Below are 22131 nucleotides of genomic sequence, written 5' to 3'. Positions count from 1 at the left end.
ACGAGTTCTGTCTGGTTAATCTGTCTGGGAGCCCTACGAGTTCTGTCTGGTTAATCTGTCTGGGAGCCCTACGAGTTCTGTCTGGTTAATCTGTCTGGGAGCCCTACGAGTTCTGTCTGGTTAATCTGTCTGGGAGCCCTACGAGTTCTGGCCGGTTAATCTGTCTGGGAGCCCTACGAGTTCTGGCCGGTTAATCTGTCTGGGAGCCCTACGAGTTCTGTCCAGTTAATCTGTCTGGGAGCCCTACGAGTTCTGTCTAGTTAATCTGTCTGGGAGCCCTACGAGTTCTGTCTAGTTAATGTGTCTGGGAGCCCTACGAGTTCTGTCTAGTTAATCTGTCTGGGAGCCCTACGAGTTCTGTCTAGTTAATCTGTCTGGGAGCCCTACGAGTTCTGTCTAGTTAATCTGTCTGGGAGCCCTACGAGTTCTGTCTAGTTAATCTGTCTGGGAGCCCTACGAGTTCTGTCTAGTTAATCTGTCTGGGAGCCCTACGAGTTCTGTCTGGTTAATCTGTCTGGTTAATCTGTCTAGTTAATCTGTCTGGGAGCCCTACGAGTTCTGTCTAGTTAATCTGTCTGGGAACCCTACGAGTTCTGTCTAGTTAATCTGTCTAGTTAATCTGTCTGGTTAATCTGTCTAGTTAATCTGTCTGGGAGCCCTACGAGTTCTGTCTGGTTAATCTGTCTAGTTAATCTGTCTGGTTAATCTGTCTAGTTAATCTGTCTGGGAGCCCTACGAGTTCTGTCTGGTTAATCTGTCTGGGAGCCCTACGAGTTCTTTCTAGTTAATCTGTCTGGGAGCCCTACGAGTTCTGTCTGGTTAATCTGTCTGGGAGCCCTACGAGTTCTGTCTAGTTAATCTGTCTGGGAGCCCTACGAGTTCTGTCCAGTTAATCTGTCTGGGAGCCCTACGAGTTCTGTCCAGTTAATCTGTCTGGGAGCCTGGCCCTACGAGTTCTGTCTAGTTAATCTGTCTGGGAGCCCTACGAGTTCTGTCTAGTTAATGTGTCTGGGAGCCCTACGAGTTCTGTCTAGTTAATCTGTCTGGGAGCCCTACGAGTTCTGTCTAGTTAATCTGTCTGGGAGCCCTACGAGTTCTATCTAGTTAATGTGTCTGGGAGCCTGGCCCTACGAGTTCTGTCTAGTTAATCTGTCTGGGAGCCCTACGAGTTCTGTCTAGTTAATGTGTCTGGGAGCCCTACGAGTTCTGTCTAGTTAATGTGTCTGGGAGCCCTACGAGTTCTGTCTAGTTAATGTGTCTGGGAGCCCTACGAGTTCTGTCTAGTTAATGTGTCTGGGGGCCCTACGAGTTCTGTCTAGTTAATGTGTCTGGGAGCCCTACGAGTTCTGTCTAGTTAATGTGTCTGGGAGCCCTACGAGTTCTGTCTAGTTAATGTGTCTGGGAGCCCTACGAGTTCTGTCTAGTTAATCTGTCTGGGAGCCCTACGAGTTCTGTCTAGTTAATGTGTCTGGGAGCCCTACGATTTCTGTCTAGTTAATCTGTCTGGGAGCCCTACGAGTTCTGTCTAGTTAATGTGTCTGGGAGCCCTACGAGTTCTGGCCAGTTAATCTGTCTGGGAGCCCTACGAGTTCTGGCCAGTTAATCTGTCTGGGAGCCCTACGAGTTCTGTCTAGTTAATCTGTCTGGGAGCCCTACGAGTTCTGTCTGGTTAATCTGTCTGGGAGCCTGGCCCTACGAGTTCTGGCCGGTTAATCTGTCTGGGAGACCTACGAGTTCTGGCCAGTTAATCTGTCTGGGAGCCCTACGAGTTCTGGCCAGTTAATCTGTCTGGGAGCCCTACGAGTTCTGTCTAGTTAATCTGTCTGGGAGCCCTACGAGTTCTGTCTAGTTAATCTGTCTGGGAGCCCTACGAGTTCTGTCTAGTTAATCTGTCTGGGAGCCCTACGAGTTCTGTCTAGTTAATCTGTCTGGGAGCCCTACGAGTTCTGTCTAGTTAATCTGTCTGGGAGCCCTACGAGTTCTGTCTAGTTAATCTGTCTGGGAGCCCTACGAGTTCTGTCTAGTTAATCTGTCTGGGAGCCCTACGAGTTCTGTCTAGTTAATCTGTCTGGGAGCCCTACGAGTTCTGTCTAGTTAATGTGTCTGGGAGCCCTACGAGTTCTGTCTAGTTAATGTGTCTGGGAGCCCTACGAGTTCTGTCTAGTTAATGTGTCTGGGAGCCCTACGAGTTCTGTCTAGTTAATGTGTCTGGGAGCCCTACGAGTTCTGTCTAGTTAATGTGTCTGGGAGCCCTACGAGTTCTGTCTAGTTAATCTGTCTGGGAGCCCTACGAGTTCTGTCTAGTTAATCTGTCTGGGAGCCCTACGAGTTCTGTCTAGTTAATCTGTCTGGGAGCCCTACGAGTTCTGTCTAGTTAATCTGTCTGGGAGCCCTACGAGTTCTGGCCGGTTAATCTGTCTGGGAGCCCTACGAGTTCTGGCCGGTTAATCTGTCTGGGAGCCCTACGAGTTCTGTCCAGTTAATCTGTCTGGGAGCCCTACAAGTTCTGGCCAGTTAATCTGTCTGGGAGCCCTACGAGTTCTGGCCAGTTAATCTGTCTGGGAGCCCTACGAGTTCTGTCTAGTTAATCTGTCTGGGAGCCCTACGAGTTCTGTCTGGTTAATCTGTCTGGGAGCCTGGCCCTACGAGTTCTGGCCGGTTAATCTGTCTGGGAGCCCTACGAGTTCTGGCCAGTTAATCTGTCTGGGAGCCCTACGAGTTCTGGCCAGTTAATCTGTCTGGGAGCCCTACGAGTTCTGTCTAGTTAATCTGTCTGGGAGCCCTACGAGTTCTGTCTAGTTAATCTGTCTGGGAGCCCTACGAGTTCTGTCTAGTTAATCTGTCTGGGAGCCCTACGAGTTCTGTCTAGTTAATCTGTCTGGGAGCCCTACGAGTTCTGTCTAGTTAATCTGTCTGGGAGCCCTACGAGTTCTGTCTAGTTAATCTGTCTGGGAGCCCTACGAGTTCTGTCTAGTTAATCTGTCTGGGAGCCCTACGAGTTCTGTCTAGTTAATCTGTCTGGGAGCCCTACGAGTTCTGTCTAGTTAATGTGTCTGGGAGCCCTACGAGTTCTGTCTAGTTAATGTGTCTGGGAGCCCTACGAGTTCTGTCTAGTTAATGTGTCTGGGAGCCCTACGAGTTCTGTCTAGTTAATGTGTCTGGGAGCCCTACGAGTTCTGTCTAGTTAATGTGTCTGGGAGCCCTACGAGTTCTGTCTAGTTAATCTGTCTGGGAGCCCTACGAGTTCTGTCTAGTTAATCTGTCTGGGAGCCCTACGAGTTCTGTCTAGTTAATCTGTCTGGGAGCCCTACGAGTTCTGTCTAGTTAATGTGTCTGGGAGCCTGGCCCTACGAGTTCTGTCTAGTTAATCTGTCTGGGAGCCCTACGAGTTCTGTCTAGTTAATGTGTCTGGGAGCCCTACGAGTTCTGTCTAGTTAATCTGTCTGGGAGCCCTACGAGTTCTGTCTAGTTAATCTGTCTGGGAGCCCTACGAGTTCTGTCTAGTTAATGTGTCTGGGAGCCTGGCCCTACGAGTTCTGTCTAGTTAATGTGTCTGGGAGCCCTATGAGTTCTGTCTAGTTAATCTGTCTGGGAGCCCTACGAGTTCTGTCTAGTTAATGTGTCTGGGAGCCCTACAAGTTCTGTCTAGTTAATCTGTCTGGGAGCCCTAAGAGTTCTGTCTAGTTAATCTGTCTGGGAGCCCTACGAGTTCTGTCTAGTTAATCTGTCTGGGAGCCCTACGAGTTCTGTCTAGTTAATCTGTCTGGGAGCCCTACGAGTTCTGTCTGGTTAATCTGTCTGGGAGCCCTACGAGTTCTGTCTGGTTAATCTGTCTGGGAGCCCTACGAGTTCTGTCTGGTTAATCTGTCTGGGAGCCCTACGAGTTCTGTCCGGTTAATCTGTCTGGGAGCCCTACAAGTTCTGGCCAGTTAATCTGTCTGGGAGCCCTACGAGTTCTGTCCAGTTAATCTGTCTGGGAGCCCTACGAGTTCTGTCTAGTTAATGTGTCTGGGAGCCCTACGAGTTCTGTCTAGTTAATGTGTCTGGGAGCCCTACGAGTTCTGTCTAGTTAATGTGTCTGGGAGCCCTACGAGTTCTGTCTAGTTAATGTGTCTGGGGGCCCTACGAGTTCTGTCTAGTTAATGTGTCTGGGAGCCCTACGAGTTCTGTCTAGTTAATGTGTCTGGGAGCCCTACGAGTTCTGTCTAGTTAATCTGTCTGGGAGCCCTACGAGTTCTGTCTAGTTAATGTGTCTGGGAGCCCTACGAGTTCTGTCTAGTTAATGTGTCTGGGAGCCCTACGAGTTCTGTCTAGTTAATGTGTCTGGGAGCCCTACGAGTTCTGTCTAGTTAATGTGTCTGGGAGCCCTACGAGTTCTGTCTAGTTAATGTGTCTGGGAGCCCTACGAGTTCTGTCTAGTTAATCTGTCTGGGAGCCCTACGAGTTCTGTCTAGTTAATCTGTCTGGGAGCCCTACGAGTTCTATCTAGTTAATGTGTCTGGGAGCCTGGCCCTACGAGTTCTGTCTAGTTAATCTGTCTGGGAGCCCTACGAGTTCTGTCTAGTTAATGTGTCTGGGAGCCCTACGAGTTCTGTCTAGTTAATCTGTCTGGGAGCCCTACGAGTTCTGTCTAGTTAATCTGTCTGGGAGCCCTACGAGTTCTGTCTAGTTAATGTGTCTGGGAGCCTGGCCCTACGAGTTCTGTCTAGTTAATGTGTCTGGGAGCCCTACGAGTTCTGTCTAGTTAATCTGTCTGGGAGCCCTACGAGTTCTGTCTAGTTAATGTGTCTGGGAGCCCTACAAGTTCTGTCTAGTTAATCTGTCTGGGAGCCCTAAGAGTTCTGTCTAGTTAATCTGTCTGGGAGCCCTACGAGTTCTGTCTAGTTAATCTGTCTGGGAGCCCTACGAGTTCTGTCTAGTTAATCTGTCTGGGAGCCCTACGAGTTCTGTCTGGTTAATCTGTCTGGGAGCCCTACGAGTTCTGTCTGGTTAATCTGTCTGGGAGCCCTATGAGTTCTGTCTGGTTAATCTGTCTGGGAGCCCTACGAGTTCTGTCTAGTTAATGTGTCTGGGAGCCCTACGAGTTCTGTCTAGTTAATGTGTCTGGGAGCCCTACGAGTTCTGTCTAGTTAATGTGTCTGGGAGCCCTACGAGTTCTGTCTAGTTAATGTGTCTGGGAGCCCTACGAGTTCTGTCTAGTTAATGTGTCTGGGAGCCCTACGAGTTCTGTCTAGTTAATGTGTCTGGGGGCCCTACGAGTTCTGTCTAGTTAATGTGTCTGGGAGCCCTACGAGTTCTGTCTAGTTAATGTGTCTGGGAGCCCTACGAGTTCTGTCTAGTTAATGTGTCTGGGAGCCCTACGAGTTCTGTCTAGTTAATCTGTCTGGGAGCCCTACGAGTTCTGTCTAGTTAATGTGTCTGGGAGCCCTACGAGTTCTGTCTAGTTAATCTGTCTGGGAGCCCTACGAGTTCTGTCTAGTTAATGTGTCTGGGAGCCCTACGAGTTCTGTCTAGTTAATCTGTCTGGGAGCCCTACGAGTTCTGTCTAGTTAATGTGTCTGGGAGCCCTACGAGTTCTGTCTAGTTAATCTGTCTGGGAGCCCTACGAGTTCTGTCTAGTTAATCTGTCTGGGAGCCCTACGAGTTCTGTCTAGTTAATCTGTCTGGGAGCCCTACGAGTTCTGTCTAGTTAATCTGTCTGGGAGCCCTACGAGTTCTGTCTAGTTAATCTGTCTGGGAGCCCTACGAGTTCTGTCTGGTTAATCTGTCTGGTTAATCTGTCTAGTTAATCTGTCTGGGAGCCCTACGAGTTCTGTCTAGTTAATCTGTCTGGGAACCCTACGAGTTCTGTCTAGTTAATCTGTCTAGTTAATCTGTCTGGTTAATCTGTCTAGTTAATCTGTCTGGGAGCCCTACGAGTTCTGTCTAGTTAATGTGTCTGGGAGCCCTACGAGTTCTGTCTAGTTAATCTGTCTGGGAGCCCTACGAGTTCTGTCTAGTTAATGTGTCTGGGAGCCCTACGAGTTCTGTCTAGTTAATCTGTCTGGGAGCCCTACGAGTTCTGTCTAGTTAATCTGTCTGGGAGCCCTACGAGTTCTGTCTAGTTAATCTGTCTGGGAGCCTGGCCCTACGAGTTCTGTCTAGTTAATCTGTCTGGGAGCCCTACGAGTTCTGTCTAGTTAATGTGTCTGGGAGCCCTACGAGTTCTGTCTAGTTAATCTGTCTGGGAGCCCTACGAGTTCTGTCTAGTTAATGTGTCTGGGAGCCCTACGAGTTCTGTCTAGTTAATCTGTCTGGGAGCCCTACGAGTTCTGTCTAGTTAATCTGTCTGGGAGCCCTACGAGTTCTGTCTGGTTAATCTGTCTGGTTAATCTGTCTAGTTAATCTGTCTGGGAGCCCTACGAGTTCTGTCTAGTTAATCTGTCTGGGAACCCTACGAGTTCTGTCTAGTTAATCTGTCTAGTTAATCTGTCTGGTTAATCTGTCTAGTTAATCTGTCTGGGAGCCCTACGAGTTCTGTCTAGTTAATCTGTCTGGGAGCCCTACGAGTTCTGTCTGGTTAATCTGTCTAGTTAATCTGTCTGGTTAATCTGTCTAGTTAATCTGTCTGGGAGCCCTACGAGTTCTGTCTAGTTAATCTGTCTGGGAACCCTACGAGTTCTGTCTAGTTAATCTGTCTAGTTAATCTGTCTAGTTAATCTGTCTGGTTAATCTGTCTAGTTAATCTGTCTGGGAGCCCTACGAGTTCTGTCTAGTTAATCTGTCTGGGAGCCCTACGAGTTCTGTCTGGTTAATCTGTCTAGTTAATCTGTCTGGTTAATCTGTCTAGTTAATCTGTCTGGGAGCCCTACGAGTTCTGTCTGGTTAATCTGTCTGGGAGCCCTACGAGTTCTTTCTAGTTAATCTGTCTGGGAGCCCTACGAGTTCTGTCTGGTTAATCTGTCTGGGAGCCCTACGAGTTCTGTCTAGTTAATCTGTCTGGGAGCCCTACGAGTTCTGTCCAGTTAATCTGTCTGGGAGCCCTACGAGTTCTGTCCAGTTAATCTGTCTGGGAGCCTGGCCCTACGAGTTCTGTCTAGTTAATCTGTCTGGGAGCCCTACGAGTTCTGTCTAGTTAATGTGTCTGGGAGCCCTACGAGTTCTGTCTAGTTAATCTGTCTGGGAGCCCTACGAGTTCTGTCTGGTTAATCTGTCTGGGAGCCCTACGAGTTCTGTCTAGTTAATCTGTCTGGGAGCCCTACGAGTTCTGGCCAGTTAATCTGTCTGGGAGCCCTACGAGTTCTGGCCAGTTAATCTGTCTAGTTAATCTGTCTAGTTAATCTGTCTGGGAGCCCTACGAGTTCTGGCCAGTTAATCTGTCTGGGAGCCCTACGAGTTCTGGCCAGTTAATCTGTCTAGTTAATCTGTCTAGTTAATCTGTCTGGGAGCCCTACGAGTTCTGTCTAGTTAATCTGTCTGGGAGCCCTACGAGTTCTGTCTAGTTAATCTGTCTGGGAGCCCTACGAGTTCTGTCTGGTTAATCTGTCTAGTTAATCTGTCTGGTTAATCTGTCTGGGAGCCCTACGAGTTCTGTCTGGTTAATCTGTCTAGTTAATCTGTCTGGTTAATCTGTCTAGTTAATCTGTCTGGGAGCCCTACGAGTTCTGTCTAGTTAATCTGTCTGGGAGCCCTACGAGTTCTGTCTGGTTAATCTGTCTAGTTAATCTGTCTGGTTAATCTGTCTAGTTAATCTGTCTGGGAGCCCTACGAGTTCTGTCTGGTTAATCTGTCTAGTTAATCTGTCTGGTTAATCTGTCTAGTTAATCTGTCTGGGAGCCCTACGAGTTCTGTCTGGTTAATCTGTCTGGGAGCCCTACGAGTTCTTTATAGTTAATCTGTCTTGGAGCCCTACGAGTTCTGTCTGGTTAATCTGTCTGGGAGCCCTACGAGTTCTGTCTAGTTAATCTGTCTGGGAGCCCTACGAGTTCTGTCTAGTTAATCTGTCTGGGAGCCCTACGAGTTCTGTCTAGTTAATGTGTCTGGGAGCCTGGCCCTACGAGTTCTGTCTAGTTAATGTGTCTGGGAGCCCTACGAGTTCTGTCTAGTTAATCTGTCTGGGAGCCCTACGAGTTCTGTCTAGTTAATGTGTCTGGGAGCCCTACAAGTTCTGTCTAGTTAATCTGTCTGGGAGCCCTAAGAGTTCTGTCTAGTTAATCTGTCTGGGAGCCCTACGAGTTCTGTCTAGTTAATCTGTCTGGGAGCCCTACGAGTTCTGTCTAGTTAATCTGTCTGGGAGCCCTACGAGTTCTGTCTGGTTAATCTGTCTGGGAGCCCTACGAGTTCTGTCTGGTTAATCTGTCTGGGAGCCCTATGAGTTCTGTCTGGTTAATCTGTCTGGGAGCCCTACGAGTTCTGTCTAGTTAATGTGTCTGGGAGCCCTACGAGTTCTGTCTAGTTAATGTGTCTGGGAGCCCTACGAGTTCTGTCTAGTTAATGTGTCTGGGAGCCCTACGAGTTCTGTCTAGTTAATGTGTCTGGGAGCCCTATGAGTTCTGTCTAGTTAATGTGTCTGGGAGCCCTACGAGTTCTGTCTAGTTAATGTGTCTGGGGGCCCTACGAGTTCTGTCTAGTTAATGTGTCTGGGAGCCCTACGAGTTCTGTCTAGTTAATGTGTCTGGGAGCCCTACGAGTTCTGTCTAGTTAATGTGTCTGGGAGCCCTACGAGTTCTGTCTAGTTAATGTGTCTGGGAGCCCTACGAGTTCTGTCTAGTTAATCTGTCTGGGAGCCCTACGAGTTCTGTCTAGTTAATCTGTCTGGGAGCCCTACGAGTTCTGTCTAGTTAATCTGTCTGGGAGCCCTACGAGTTCTGTCTAGTTAATCTGTCTGGGAGCCCTACGAGTTCTGTCTGGTTAATCTGTCTAGTTAATCTGTCTGGTTAATCTGTCTAGTTAATCTGTCTGGGAGCCCTACGAGTTCTGTCTAGTTAATCTGTCTGGGAACCCTACGAGTTCTGTCTAGTTAATCTGTCTAGTTAATCTGTCTGGTTAATCTGTCTAGTTAATCTGTCTGGGAGCCCTACGAGTTCTGTCTGGTTAATCTGTCTAGTTAATCTGTCTGGTTAATCTGTCTAGTTAATCTGTCTGGGAGCCCTACGAGTTCTGTCTGGTTAATCTGTCTGGGAGCCCTACGAGTTCTTTCTAGTTAATCTGTCTGGGAGCCCTACGAGTTCTGTCTGGTTAATCTGTCTGGGAGCCCTACGAGTTCTGTCTAGTTAATCTGTCTGGGAGCCCTACGAGTTCTGTCCAGTTAATCTGTCTGGGAGCCCTACGAGTTCTGTCCAGTTAATCTGTCTGGGAGCCTGGCCCTACGAGTTCTGTCTAGTTAATCTGTCTGGGAGCCCTACGAGTTCTGTCTAGTTAATGTGTCTGGGAGCCCTACGAGTTCTGTCTAGTTAATCTGTCTGGGAGCCCTACGAGTTCTGTCTGGTTAATCTGTCTGGGAGCCCTACGAGTTCTGTCTAGTTAATCTGTCTGGGAGCCCTACGAGTTCTGGCCAGTTAATCTGTCTGGGAGCCCTACGAGTTCTGGCCAGTTAATCTGTCTAGTTAATCTGTCTAGTTAATCTGTCTGGGAGCCCTACGAGTTCTGGCCAGTTAATCTGTCTGGGAGCCCTACGAGTTCTGGCCAGTTAATCTGTCTAGTTAATCTGTCTGGGAGCCCTACGAGTTCTGGCCAGTTAATCTGTCTGGGAGCCCTACGAGTTCTGGCCAGTTAATCTGTCTAGTTAATCTGTCTAATTAATCTGTCTGGGAGCCCTACGAGTTCTGTCTAGTTAATCTGTCTGGGAGCCCTACGAGTTCTGTCTAGTTAATCTGTCTGGGAGCCCTACGAGTTCTGTCTGGTTAATCTGTCTAGTTAATCTGTCTGGGAGCCCTACGAGTTCTGTCTGGTTAATCTGTCTGGTTAATCTGTCTAGTTAATCTGTCTGGTTAATCTGTCTAGTTAATCTGTCTGGGAGCCCTACGAGTTCTGTCTAGTTAATCTGTCTGGGAGCCCTACGAGTTCTGTCTGGTTAATCTGTCTGGTTAATCTGTCTGGTTAATCTGTCTGGTTAATCTGTCTGGTTAATCTGTCTAGTTAATCTGTCTGGTTAATCTGTCTAGTTAATCTGTCTGGGAGCCCTACGAGTTCTGTCTGGTTAATCTGTCTAGTTAATCTGTCTGGGAGCCCTACGAGTTCTGTCTGGTTAATCTGTCTGGGAGCCCTACGAGTTCTTTATAGTTAATCTGTCTTGGAGCCCTACGAGTTCTGTCTGGTTAATCTGTCTGGGAGCCCTACGAGTTCTGTCTAGTTAATCTGTCTGGGAGCCCTACGAGTTCTGGCCAGTTAATCTGTCTAGTTAATCTGTCTAGTTAATCTGTCTGGGAGCCCTACGAGTTCTGGCCAGTTAATCTGTCTGGGAGCCCTACAAGTTGTCTACAAGATGAATGTTAAAGTAGAATGTCCCGGTATTGCTATTCACTTGACTGTTTCTATTCATCTAGAACTTGTGAAAGTTTGGGATGTTGTAGGAAGATGCCTTCTCTTATAGCCTTGTCCCTTTCCCTGCATCTCTCCCATCCACCCATCTCTTCCTCCATCCCTCCATGTCTCTCCTCTTCCTCCGTCAGGTTCCCATCGATGAGGATGACCCCAAGCTGCTGCTGACCAATCAGAACAGCAAGCAGAGTAACGACGATATCATCGTCATGGCGACGCTGCGGTTGCTACGGCTGCTGGTGAAGCACGCCGGGAGCTGAGGGAGGGGCTTGAGCTTGGGCTCGCCTCAACCCCCACCGCCCCCTGGAGAGGTAACACACTGACCCCCACCGCCCCCTGGAGAGGTAACACACACAGACCCCCACGGCCCCCAGAGAGGTATCACACTGACCCCCACTGGCCCCTAGGGAGGTATCACACTGACCCCCACTGGCCCCTAGGGAGGTAACACACTGGGCCCCTAGGGAGGTAACACACTGACCCCCACTGGCCCCTAGGGAGGTAACACACTGACCCCCACTGGCCCCCCCCACTGGCTCCTAGAGAGGTAACACACACAGACCCCCACCTCTCTGGTAACACACTGACCCCCACTGGCCCCTGGAGAGGTAACACACTGACCCCCACTGGCTCCCTGTCTCCTGCTAGGTAACACACACAGACCCCCACCTCTCCTGTCTCCTGCTAATTCAACCCCTCTCCCCTCCAGCTGTTCTCTCTCCTGTCTCCTGCTAATTCAACCCCTCTCCCCTCCAGCTGTTCTCTCTCCTGTCTCCTGCTAATTCAACCCCTCTCCCCCCCCAGCTGTTCTCTCTCCTGTCTCCTGCTAATTCAACCCCTCTCCCCTCCAGGCATCTCTCCCCCCACCCAGCTGTTCTCTCTCCTTTCTCCTGCTAATTCAACCCCTCTCCCCTCTCCCCTCCAGACATTATCCCCCAGCTGTTCTCTCTCCTGTCTCCTGCTAATTCAACCCCTCTCCCCCCACCCAGCTGTTCTCTCTTGTCTCCTGCTAATTCAACCCCTCTCCCCTCCAGGCATCATCCCCCAGCTGTTCTCTCTCCTGTCTCCTGTTAATTCAACCCCTCTCCCCTCCAGGCATCATCCCCAGCTGTTCTCTCACGTCTGAACCATCCAGAGGCTTACATCAGACAGAGTATCTGTAGTCTGCTGTGTCGCAGTTGCCCAGGACTCACCACACCTCATCCTGTACCCTGCTATCCACGTCTGGATCACTGTCTCTGGGAGGAGAGGCCCAGCACGCAGGTACACAGGCTGACCACACTCCACTGGAGGTCGACCGATTAGACTGAGTCGGACCACCTGATTTCAAGACTTCATAACAATCGGTAAATGGCATTTTTGGACACCTGTTCTCCACGGGAGACTGGTGGCAGGCTGACCACCTGTTACTCCACGAGGAGACTGAGTGGCAGGCTGATCACCTGTTACTCCACGAGGAGACTGAGTGGCAGGCTGACCACCTGTTACTCCACGAGGAGACTGAGTGGCAGGCTGACCACCTGTTACTCCACGAGGAGACTGGTGGCAGGCTGATCACCTGTTACTCCACGAGGAGACTGAGTGGCAGGCTGACCACCTGTTACTCCACGAGGAGACTGAGTGGCAGGCTGACCACCTGTTACTCCACGAGGAGACTGAGTGGCAGGCTGACCACCTGTTACTCCACGAGGAGACTGAGTGGCAGGCTGACCACCTGTTACTCCACGAGGAGACTGCTGACCACCTGTTACTCCACGAGGAGACTGCTGACCACCTGTTACTCCACGAGGAGACTGAGTGGCAGGCTGACCACCTGTTACTCCACGAGGAGACTGAGTGGCAGGCTGACCACCTGTTACTCCACGAGGAGACTGAGTGGCAGGCTGACCACCTGTTACTCCACGAGGAGACTGAGTGGCAGGCTGACCACCTGTTACTCCACGAGGAGACTGAGTGGCAGGCTGACCACCTGTTACTCCACGAGGAGACTGAGTGGCAGGCTGACCACCTGTTACTCCACGAGGAGACTGCTGACCACCTGTTACTCCACGAGGAGACTGCGTGGCAGGCTGACCACCTGTTACTCCACGAGGAGACTGAGTGGCAGGCTGACCACCTGTTACTCCACGAGGAGACTGAGTGGCAGGCTGACCACCTGTTACTCCACGAGGAGACTGAGTGGCAGGCTGACCACCTGTTACTCCACGAGGAGACTGAGTGGCAGGCTGACCACCTGTTACTCCACGAGGAGACTGGGTGGCAGGCTGACCACCTGTTACTCCACGAGGAGACTGACAGGCACCTGTTACTCCTGACTCCACGAGGAGACTGGTGGCAGGCTGACCACCTGTTACTCCACGAGGAGACTGAGTGGCAGGCTGACCACCTGTTACTCCACGAGGAGACTGAGTGGCAGGCTGACCACTCCACGAGGAGACTGTTGTTACTCCACGAGGAGACTGAGTGGCAGGCTGACCACCTGTTACTCCACGAGGAGACTGCGTGGCAGGCTGAGGAGAGACTGCGTGGCAGGCTGACCACCTGTTACTCCACGGGAGACTGAGTGGCAGGCTGACCACCTGGCAGGCTGACCACCTGTTACTCCACGAGGAGACTGGGTGGCAGGCTGACCACCTGTTACTCCACGAGGAGACTGAGTGGCAGGCTGACCACCTGTTACTCCACGAGGAGACTGAGTGGCAGGCTGACCACCTGTTACTCCACGAGGAGACTGAGTGGCAGGCTGACCACCTGTTACTCCACGAGGAGACTGGAGTGGCAGGCAACCTGTTAGCCACGAGGATAGTGCAGTTGCTAGCTGGCATTATACTTACCATATAAAAAACAATCTTCACATAATCACTAGTTAACTACACATGGTTGATGATATTACTAGTGTAACTAGCTTGTCCTGTGTTGCATATAATCGATGCGGTGCCTGTTAATTTATCATCGAATCATCGAAGCCTACTTCACTAAACGGGTGATGATTTAACAAAAGCACAATCGTTGCACAAATGTACCTAAACATCAATGTCCCTCACGATAAACATCAATGTCCCTCACGATAAACATCAATGTCCCTCACGATAAACATCAATGTCCCTCACGATAAACATCAATGTCCCTCACGATAAACATCAATGTCCCTCACGATAAACATCAATGTCCCTCACGATAAACATCAATGTCCCTCACGATAAACATCAATGTCCCTCACGATAAACATCAATGTCCCTCACGATAAACATCAATGTCCCTCACGATAAACATCAATGTCCCTCACGATAAACATCAATGTCCCTCACGATAAACATCAATGTCCCTCACGATAAACATCAATGTCCCTCACGATAAACATCAATGTCCCTCACGATAAACATCAATGTCCCTCACGATAAACATCAATGTCCCTCACGATAAACATCAATGTCCCTCACGATAAACATCAATGTCCCTCACGATAAACATCAATGTCCCTCACGATAAACATCAATGTCCCTCACGATAAACATCAATGTCCCTCACGATAAACATCAATGTCCCTCACGATAAACATCAATGTCCCTCACGATAAACATCAATGTCCCTCACGATAAACATCAATGTCCCTCACGATAAACATCAATGTCCCCTCACGATAAACATCAATGTCCCTCACGATAAACATCAATGTCCCTCACGATAAACATCAATGCCTTTCTTAAAATCAATACACACAAGAATATATATTTTTTTAACCTGCATTTTTAGTTAAAATAAATTCACGTTAGCAGGCAATATTAACTAGATAAATTGTGTCACTTCTCTTGCGTTCTGTGCAACAGAGTCAGCATCAACAACAGTTAGGAGCGAGGAGAGGGACGGAAGCTATACTGTTACATTGGCAATACTATAGTGCCTATAAGAACATCCAATAGTCAAAGGTATATGAAATACAAATGGAAGAGAGAAATAGCCCTATAATTACTTTAATAACTACAACCTTAAACTTCGTACCTGGGAATATTGAACCACCAGCTTTCATATGTTCTGATGTTCTGAGCAAGGAACTTAAACGTTAGCTTTTTTACATGGCACATATTGCACTTTTACTTTTTTTTAAACCTTCTCCGACATTGTGTTTTTGCATTATTTAAACCAAATTGTCTCAACTAGCCATAACATCTTTGTCTCCCAGGAAACAAGCTCCCGTCGGCCCTGCCCACCTTCCTGGGCAGCATGCAGGGGGAGGGGCTGTGTGAGGAAGGGGAGGGGACACTGGGCAGTAACCCCGCCTCCCAGGAGGAAGATGGGCGGGGTGAGGAGTTTCCTGCACTGTGTTCCAGCCAGGACCAGGCCATGATGCATGACTGCTACAGCAAGATAGTGGACAAGCTGTCTGCAGCCAACCCCACTATGGTGTTACAGGTAAATACTTCCCCCTACCACAACCCCACTATGGTGTTACAGGTAAACACTTCCCCCTACCACAACCCCACTATGGTGTTACAGGTAAACACTTCCCCCTACCACAACCCCACTATGGTGTTACAGGTAAACACTTCCCCCTACCACAACCCCACTATGGTGTTACAGGTAAACACTTCCCCCTACTGCAGCCAACCCCACTATGGTGTTACAGGTAAACACTTCCCCCACAACCCCACTACAGGTAAACACACCACCCCCACTATGGTGTTACAGGTAAACACTTCCCCCACAACCCCACTACCACAACCCCACTATGGTGTTACAGGTAAACACTTCCCCCAGCCAACCACATACCACAACCCCACTATGGTGTTACAGGTAAACACTTCCCCCTACTGCAGCCAACCCCACTATGGTGTTACAGGTAAACACTTCCCCTACTGCAGCCAACCCCACTGGTGTTACAGGTAAACACTTCCCCCCTACTGCAGCCAACCCCACTATGGTGTTACAGGTAAACACTTCCCCTACTGCAGCCAACCCCACTATGGTGTTACAGGTAAACACTTCCCCCTACCACAACCCCACTATGGTGTTACAGGTAAACACTTCCCCCTACTGCAGCCAACCCCACTATGGTGTTACAGGTAAACACTTCCCCCTACCACAACCCCACTATGGTGTTACAGGTAAACACTTCCCCTACCACAACCCCACTATGGTGTTACAGGTAAACACTTCCCAACCCCACTATGGTGTTACAGGTAAACACTTCCCCCTACTGCAGCCAACCCCACTATGGTGTTACAGGTAAACACTTCCCCTACCACAACCCCACTATGGTGTTACAGGTAAACACTTCCCCTACTGCAGCCAACCCCACTATGGTGTTACAGGTAAACACTTCCCCCACAACCCCACTATGGTGTTACAGGTAAACACTTCCCCCTACCACAACCCCACTATGGTGTTACAGGTAAACACTTCCCCCCACAACCCCACTATGGTGTTACAGGTAAACACTTCCCCCTACCACAACCCCACTATGGTGTTACAGGTAAACACTTCCCCTACCACAACCCCACTATGGTGTTACAGGTAAACACTTCCCCTACTGCAGCCAACCCCACTATGGTGTTACAGGTAAACACTTCCCCCTACCACAACCCCACTATGGTGTTACAGGTAAACACTTCCCCCTACTGCACCCCCACTATGGTGTTACAGGTAAACACTTCCCCTACCACAACCCCACTATGGTGTTACAGGTAAACACTTCCCCTACCACAACCCCACTATGGTGTTACAGGTAAACACTTCCCTACCACAACCCCACTATGGTGTTACAGGTAAACACTTCCCCCTACTGCAGCCAACCCCACTATGGTGTTACAGGTAAACACTTCCCCCTACTGCAGCCAACCCCACTGTGGTGTTACAGGTAAACACTTCCCCCTACTGCAGCCAACCCCACTATGGTGTTACAGGTAAACACTTCCCCCTACCACAACCCACTATGGTGTTACAGGTAAACACTTCCCCTACTGCAGCCAACCCCACTATGGTGTTACAGGTAAACACCCCCCCCTACTGCAGCCAACCCCACTATGGTGTTACAGGTAAACACTTCCCCCTACTGCAGCCAACCCCACTATGGTGTTACAGGTAAACACTTCCCCCTACCACAACCCCACTATGGTGTTACCCCCCTACTGCAGCCAACCCCACTATGGTGTTACAGGTAAACACTCCCCCCCCTACTGCAGCCAACCCCACTATGGTGTTACAGGTAAACACTTCCCCTACACACAACCCCACTATGGTGTTACCACTACTGCAGCCAACCCCACTATGGTGTTACAGGTAAACACTTCCCCTACTGCAGCCAACCCCACTATGGTGTTACAGGTAAACACTTCCCCCTACTGCAGCCAACCCCATTATGGTGTTACAGGTAAATACTTCCCCTACCACAACCCCACTATGGTGTTATAGGTAATTATACTGGTGTTACAGCTAAATGCTTCTGCTCATTACTGGTGTTACAGTTAATTATGTCCCCCTAGTCCTAGCTAGGCTCCCCACTCATGCTGCACATAATTATACCCTCTTGAATCATGTTACGTGGCGTGTAGAGGTTTTTGAAATGGTGAATGAGTGTACTGTCCTTACTGGGGTACAACTATTTCCAAACTAGGGGAGATCAATTATCCTCGTTTAACTAGCTATTAAACACCATCCGGCATTCAGAGAAAGTGACCTGATATATATACAACGTTATTGGTGATAATATGGTGCAAACCATCATGTCCAATATGCTGTTTTCAAAGCTGATTGTCACCAATAAGTTTAATTCACTGGGTTACATGGTTTTGCCTTTCCCTCTGCGAACTGACTATGCATCTCCGTGGGCTGTGTGTCTGTCCGTGGGTCCCCAGGTGCAGATGCTAGTGGGAGAGCTTCCTGTGCTAACCACGTGTGACTCTCTGTGTGACTCTCTGTGTGACTCTCTGTGTGACTCTGTGTGACTCTCTGTGTGACTCTCTGTGTGACTCTCTGTGTGACTCTCTGTGTGACTCTCTGTGTGTCCGTACTGGGGAGGTCCAGATGTTAGTGGGAGAGCTTCCTGTGCTAACCACATGTGACTCTGTGTGTCCGTCCTGGGGAGGTCCAGATGTTAGTGGGAGAGCTTCCTGTGCTAACCACATGTGACTCTGTGTGTCCGTCCTGGGGAGGTCCAGATGTTAGTGGGAGAACCACATGTGACTCTGTGGGTCCCCAGGTCCAGATGCTAAGGAGAGCTTCACCATGTGACTCTGTGTGTCCCCAGGTGCAGATGCTAGTGGGAGAGCTTCCTGTGCTAACCACATGTGACTCTGTGTGTCCCCAGGTCCAGATGCTAGTAGGAGAGCTGCGGCGCGTGACTCTGCTGTGGGATGAGTTGTGGCTGGGCGTCCTGCAGCAGCAACACATGCACGTCCTGCGCAGGATCCAACAGCTGGAGGACGAGGTCAAGAGAGTACAGAACAACAACACTCTACGCAAGTGAGTCACACACACACACACACACACACACACACTACTAGGGTACACACTACGCAAGTGAGGCACACGCTACTAGGGCACACGCTACTAGGGCACACGAAGTATAGGATTTTATTAATCAAACACCGGTTTCAGAATGACCCCAACTCCCAGTCACAAAACAGTTCATTAATGCAAATAATTAGAGGTTAGTCCCTGTCTCGGGTACTGGGTAGCCTCGGCCCTGTCTCGGGTGGGTAGCCTCGGCCCTGTCTCGGGTACTGCCTCGGCCCTGTCTCGGGTACTGGGTAGCCTCGGCCCTGTCTCGGGTACTGGGTAGCCTCGGCCCTGTCTCGGGTACTGGGTAGCCTCGGCCCTGTCTCGGGTACTGGGTAGCCTCTGCCCTGTCTCGGGTACTGGGTAGCCTCGGCCCTGTCTCGGGTACTGGGTAGCCTCGGCCCTGTCTCGGGTACTGGGTAGCCTCGGCCCTGTCTCGGGTACTGGGTAGCCTCGGCCCTGTCTCGGGTACTGGGTAGCCTCGGCCCTGTCTCGGGTACTGGGTAGCCTCGGCCCTGTCTCGGGTACTGGGTAGCCTCGGCCCTGTCTCGGGTACTGGGTAGCCTCTGCCCTGTCTCGGGTACTGGGTAGCCTCTGCCCTGTCTCGGGTACTGGGTAGCCTCGGCCCTGTCTCGGGTACTGGGTAGCCTCGGCCCTGTCTCGGGTACTGGGTTTCATTCTGACCCTCTGCACTTCTCACTCGCTAACTATACAACACTGTCCTGTCTCAACATGTATGTTTTAACCCCAGTCAAAGGAACATAGATGAACAGTGTGTCTCCTCTGTCAGGGAGGAGAAGGTGGCCATCATGTGTGAGAAGCACTCCGCTCTGATGCGTCCCGTGGTGTTCGCTCTGGACCACGTGAGGAGCATCACCACGACGCCCGCCGAGACCCCCCACGAGACCTGGTTCCAGCAGACCTACGGGGACGCCATCACCTCGGCCCTGGAGAGACTGAAGAGCCCTCACAACCCGGCCAACCCAGCCAGCAGCTGGGTCCCGTTCAAACAGGTAGGACCAGGACCGTGGGGGGGTTGTGTTCCCTGAGGGGTCTGAGGGGGTAGGGTGTTCCCTGAGGGGGTAGGGTGTTCCCTGAGGGGTAGGGTGTTCCCTGAGGGGTAGGGTGTTCCCTGAGGGGTAGGGTGTTCCCTGAGGGGGTGAGGGTGTTCCCTGGTGTTCCCTGAGGGGTAGGTGTGTTCCCTGAGGGGGTAGGACCAGGACCCTGGGGGGTTGTGTTCCCTGAGGGGGTAGGGTGTTCCCTGAGGGGGTAGGGTGTTCCCTGAGGTTAGGTTGTGTTCCCAGGTAGGACCAGGACCGTGGGGGGGTTGTGTTCCCTGGGGGGGTAGGGTGTTCCCGTTCAAACAGGTAGGACCAGGACCGTGGGGGGGGTTGTGTTCCCTGAGGGGTTATGTTGTGTTCCCTGAGGGGTTAGGTTGTGTTCCCTGAGGGGTTAGGTTGTGTTCCCTGAGGGGTTAGGTTGTGTTCCCTGAGGGGTTAGGTTGTGTTCCCTGAGGGGGTAGGTTGTGTTCCCTGAGGGGGTAGGTTGTGTTCCCTGAGGGGGTAGGTTGTGTTCCTGAGGGGGTAGGTTGTGTTCCCTGAGGGGGTAGGGTGTTCCCTGAGGGGGTAGGTTGACGTTGCCACTATAAGCTGGTTAAATGGTTAAAGGTAGACTAGGGGAGATGACGTTAAAATGAACAGCACCGCAGATATTGAGATTTCTAGCTGATGACAAATGGTCTTTGAATCGGTAACTGTATAAAATAAGATGCTCATATTGACAAGGAGAATATTAGCATCGTAAAGACGAGAGAGAGAAACCCAGCTGGCTAGGCGTGTCTGGTTCTGGCTGACTGTCTACTCAGCTTGTTATCAAAACCAAAGTTCATTTCACACCAATCTTATCCATCAGAATAAATACTTTAAAAATGTAAATATTATAATTACCAACGTAAAAACATTGTGGACAGTTTCTTACCCTAATGTTACCGTCCTGATCTCAATGACAGAGCTGTCAACTTGAGAGAAACCTTTTCAGGCCCAGTGGGTCCAGGTACCACTGTCAGTCCCCGTGCCTAAACTCTGTTTGCTCAAACCTGCCAAGGATGCATTGGGAAAGGGGAGCCAGTTGTTACTATGGCAATTCCAGTTGTTACTATGGCAAGTTGTTACTATGGCAATTCCAGTTGTTACTATGGCAATTCCAGTTACTGTTAGATGTTACTATGGCAATTCCAGATGTTACTATGGCAATTCCAGATGTTACTATGGCAATTCCAGATGTTACTATGGCAATTCCAGATGTTACTATGGCAATTCCAGATGTTACTATGGCAATTCCAGATGTTACTATGGCAATTCCAGATGTTACTATGGCAATTCAGATGTTACTATGGCAATTCCAGATGTTACTATGGCAATTCCAGATGTTACTATGGCAATTCCAGATGTTACTATGGCAATTCCAGATGTTACTATGGCAATTCCAGATGTTACTATGGCAATTCCAGATGTTACTATGGCAATTCCAGATGTTACTATGGCAATTCCAGATGTTACTATGGCAATTCCAGATGTTACTATGGCAATTCCAGATGTTACTATGGCAATTCCAGATGTTACTATGGCAATTCCAGATGTTACTATGGCAATTCCAGATGTTACTATGGCAATTCCAGATGTTACTATGGCAATTCCAGTTGTTACTATGGCAATTCCAGTTGTTACTATGGCAATTCCAGTTGTTACTATGGCAATTCCAGTTGTTACTATGGCAATTCCAGTTGTCTCACTATAGCATTTCAGATGGTGATACCCATACTGTTGTCTCACTATGGCAATTCCAGATGGTGATACCCATACTGTTAGCTCACTATTTTCCAGATGGTGATACCCATACTGTTACTCACTATGGATGGTGATACCCATACTGTTAGGGTCTCACTATAGCATTTCCAGATGGTGATACCCAGTTGTCTCACTATAGCATTTCCAGATGGTGATACCCAATTCACATTACAGCATTTCCAGATGGTATACCCATACTGTTAGGGTCTCACTATAGCATTTCCAGATGGTGATACCCATACTGTTAGGGTCTCACTATAGCATTTCCAGATGGTGATACCCATACTGTTAGGGTCTCACTATATGCATTTCTCACTAGATGGTGATACCCATACTGTTAGGGTCTCACTATAGCATTTCCAGATGGTGATACCCATACTGTTAGGGTCTCACTATAGCATTTCCAGATGGTGATACCCATACTGTTAGGGTCTCACTATAGCATTTCCAGATGGTGATACCCATACTGTTAGGGTCTCACTATAGCATTTCCAGATGGTGATACCCATACTGTTAGGGTCTCACTATAGCATTTCCAGATGGTGATACCCATACTGTTAGGGTCTCACTATAATTTCCAGATGGTGATACCCATACTGTTAGGGTCTCAAAAAGATGGTGATACCCATACTGTTAGGGTCTCACTATAGCATTTCCAGATGGTGATACCCATACTGTTAGGGTCTCACTAAGCATTTCAGATGGTGATTATGTTAGGGTCTCAACAAACAGAGTAAAAAAAACTCACGATGGTTCTATGTTAAATGGAGTTTATGTTTCTATGTTAAATGGAGATGTTTCTATGCTAAATGGAGATGTTTCTATGCTAAATGGAGATGTTTCTATGTTAAATGGAGATGTTTCTATGTTGGAATGTTTCTATGCTAAATGGAGATGTTTCTATGCTAAATGGAGATGTTTCTATGCTAAATGGAGATGTTTCTATGCTAAATGGAGTTTCTATGTTTCTATGCTAAATGGAGATGTTTCTATGTTAAATGGAGATGTTTCTATGTTAAATGGAGATGTTTCTATGCTAAATGGAGATGTTTCTATGCTAAATGGAGATGTTTCTATGTTAAATGGAGATGTTTCTATGTTCTGATCCTAGATCTGTGTTTAGTTTTAGGGGATTGAAGACATCTCTTCACTTCCTGAAGTGTTTCCAGTCCCCTTTAAGATTAGGGTTGGGGGAAAGGAAGCTGATCCTAGATCTGTGTTTAGTTTTAGGGGATTGAAGTCTCCTTTAAGATTAGGGTTGGGGGAAGGGAAG

The 22131-nt window shown here is 49.2% G+C and overlaps 1 pseudogene; it reads left to right on the top strand.

Annotated features, from left to right (window-relative positions):
- Positions 1 to 22131, top strand: part of LOC124022789 — a 104026-nt pseudogene that overhangs the window by 7453 nt on the left and 74442 nt on the right.

The sequence above is a fragment of the Oncorhynchus gorbuscha genome, unplaced genomic scaffold, assembly GCF_021184085.1.
Source record: "Oncorhynchus gorbuscha isolate QuinsamMale2020 ecotype Even-year unplaced genomic scaffold, OgorEven_v1.0 Un_scaffold_1426, whole genome shotgun sequence".
Lineage (NCBI taxonomy): Eukaryota > Metazoa > Chordata > Actinopteri > Salmoniformes > Salmonidae > Oncorhynchus > Oncorhynchus gorbuscha.
This window is presented reverse-complemented; position numbering and strand designations above follow the sequence as displayed.